Raw genomic sequence first — 3,207 nt, forward strand, 5'->3', positions numbered from 1 at the left:
CAATTTTAGAGTGTCTGTAGGTGCCGATTTGACATTGGTCGAATTTTGTGTATTCTATTTGCTGTTTAGTATTGATATGTTCAATTGGCATATTTTATAATTCGGTAGAAATAGTCGTCGCTATTATTTGATGCATGTTAGAATATTTCTTTCGCAGAACTACTTGTTTTGACATCACGTGACTGGCGAATGAGGACCGTGTCCACAAGTAGTAAGTGAGTCAGACAGAAAGAGAGAGAGATGAGGCTTTTTTTTTCCTCCAATTTGTCAATGCTTTGCAATGCTTGCCGCCGGCGTTGTACGTTGTGGCTTTGCGTCGGGTGCAGGTGGACCTCGGTAGAAATAGTCGTCGCTATTATTTGATGCATGTTAGAATATTTCTTTCGCAGAACTACTTGTTTTGACATCACGTGACTGGCGAATGAGGACCGTGTCCACAAGTAGTAAGTGAGTCAGACAGAAAGAGAGAGAGATGAGGCCAGTTCAACATTAGAAGCGATACAGTTTTTTGACCATACAAACGAACAATTAGACAAACTGAAAAGGACCTTTTTTGTATACTTTATTTTTTAATAAACCGAAAATACAAAGAAGCCATTGTCATGTTGTTTGCGTACAGAACTTCGGGCGCAAACGGGTGCCAAAGGAGGAGAGAGATATCAATAAGTCGCTCGTGGCGCTGGGCCGCGTCATTACCGCTCTGGCAAACAGGAGAACTCACATCCCGTACAGGTGCAGCACCCCCACACACACACACACCCGACAACAGATGTCAATGGTGGAGCTGACCTCATTGTTGACCAAATTCCTGTAGAGGGTCCAAGCTGACGCGCTTCCTGCGAGACTCGCTGGGTGGTGGGACGAAAACCACCATCATTGCCACCGTCCCAAGGGTCTCCAGTGAGCTTGGGGTGCGTTTGTCCCACTGTGTTCAAAAAAAAAAAAAGTCCTGAGATGGAGACGACATGGACTTGGACTCCAGTTCATTGAGTCCACCATTTGGCAAATCAACTCTACATAATCACTCAACTGATTTCAAATGACATCATAGCACAGATAATGATCTCGAGCATGCCTTTGCATTGTGCGCAGGAGATGCGGGTGATCATGGAGAGCGCCAGCCAGGCCAGGAGCATTGTGAACAAGGTCCAGGCGAGCAGTTAGAGCACGGTTGTCAAATGGACGGAGGGCCAGATCAAAAATTTTGCCGCAAGCCGAGGGCCGGACTGATCAAATAGTCATTGAAAAATTTAAAAACGACCACATTTTATTGATTCATTTATTGATTTTTAAATTCTTGATTAAATGAATGTTGAATGAATGCTGAATTGCTTTCTTGTCATTACACGTTTCCGTGCAACGAGACATCACTTAACAGACACGCTCTGCACAAGAATGTAAAACAACGACAGACACGGGTTACAGTGCAAAGGGCCTGTCGGTACTCGCTATGTAAAGCGCCCCGAGATCTTAGTTTCGAAAGGATACCGCGAGGGAGGGAGAGGTTAAAAAAAAAAAAAACACACCCGAACTCTACTCCAGTGATGGCAATGGCGAGTGATGAAAAAAGCGGAAAGGGGCGTGGCCTGGACGGGGGCGCGGTTACTTACAAAAGTGGCACTAAACACGCTGAAGATGAAGGGTATTGAATTGACACACTATTTGAAAGTTGAACAGAAAAAAAAATGCCAAGATTGCCACTATTCTTTCAAGTGAAAATTTGTGCAATTTTGCTTATGCATTCCTGGTGAGCACCAATATGTCACTTCAAATTTGCTGCTCAAAATCAAAACTAAAAAAGGCAACACATTCCCTGCCATATTTGAGATTTGTTCATTACTTGTATTCATAAAGTGTTGTGTAAATGTGATAAAAAGCTGTCGATTCGTACCTCATACAGTGATAGTCAAGTCCCACACTGTTTACGATATATGGGTTATGAATGTATTTTATGATATAAAGTGGATGTCTATTTACAGTATATAGAACAATATACAGTTTCATGAGGTACAATACTTGATTTTCTCTTCATTTTAAGCTTTTTAGCAAGCGCTAAAAGCTTGTTGGTCCTGTCCGTCTTTTTCCACTCTCTTTTTAGCCAACTCCTCTTGTTTTGACACATGCTCCAGGCTGTCGAAAATCGAGTCGTTACTTTTCAGTAGAAATGTCTGTTTTCGGTGTTTCACCGAGGTTGCGTGACTCTGTAAAGCTTTCCGTCCTCTCGATCCGTATAGAATGACATCGTCACACACTGTACACAGACCTTTCACGGCGACATCGAGCTTTTTCACCAAATCCGACACAAGCACAATGGTTCCTCTTTACTGTTTCCTACTGGGGACACCGTCAGCTTTCTATTCAACCAGTCCCATCGAAACGTGTTTTTCAGATCTGCATCTATCTGACGCACTTTAGCTTCGTCACGTGTCTCGATAACATTCGGCATTTGAGAGAAAGGGGTTTAGGAAGGCGAACACGGATTGGTTGTGATTTGCATTTTCCGATATAGCGACCAATCACAACAAGTAAGACATTGGTTTTAGCCCATATAGGAAGTAATGACAAACTAACGCTTCGCGATAAAAAACGGGATTCAAAATGGATGCTTGCAAACGTTACTTGTAAACATTACGAGCCCCGAATCTGCCGAAGACAAGTCCGGACCCCCCGCCCCAGAATTTTTTTACGGATTTGGAACAATATAAAATAGGTCCATTTTGACTCGAAAAAAAGTGGAATTCCGCCAAAAAGCGGAAAAATCTCATCCCTGTCTTAGTTACCGTATTTTCCGCACTATTGGGCGCACCAAAAAGTCTTCCATTTTCTTAAAAGCTCACCGAGCGCCTTAAAATCCGGTGCGTCTTTTGTGTGGTCATTACGGTAATACGCCGACTCCAAGATGGCTCCTTCCTGGAGACATGCTTCCAATGTTATAACTTGCTGTTGGTTCAGTGAACTGTGTCGCTGCTTTATCAAATACGTTTGTGTTGCAGCTCCGAAAAAAGGAGAGCTGTGTGTGGTGTTAATTTTTAAAAACAGTCTCAACAAATACAGGTACGTCTTTGTCTGTCTCCGTGCCTTCTTCCGTTCGACTCGAGAGGCGTTCAAGACCGCCTCCGAAAAACGTACACTAGTGATTACTTCAATGAAACTACGGAAATTGAAAATAATACATCAAAACTGAAAAGCAAGCGAGGATATCACAAA

General features: G+C 42.9%; 1 long non-coding RNA gene across 1 annotated transcript; it reads left to right on the forward strand.

The window, feature by feature from the left end:
• The first annotated feature begins 621 nt into the window (after positions 1-621).
• Positions 622-970, forward strand: LOC109506795 (uncharacterized). The gene is made up of 2 exons (XR_002166358.1): positions 622-732; positions 815-970. It is a non-coding gene; the product is annotated as an uncharacterized LOC109506795 (long non-coding RNA).
• Positions 971-3,207: the final 2,237 nt, after the last annotated feature.

This window comes from Hippocampus comes, unplaced genomic scaffold, assembly GCF_001891065.2.
Source record: "Hippocampus comes isolate QL1 unplaced genomic scaffold, H_comes_QL1_v1.1 scaffold463, whole genome shotgun sequence".
In the NCBI taxonomy this organism is placed as follows: Eukaryota; Metazoa; Chordata; class Actinopteri; order Syngnathiformes; family Syngnathidae; genus Hippocampus; species Hippocampus comes.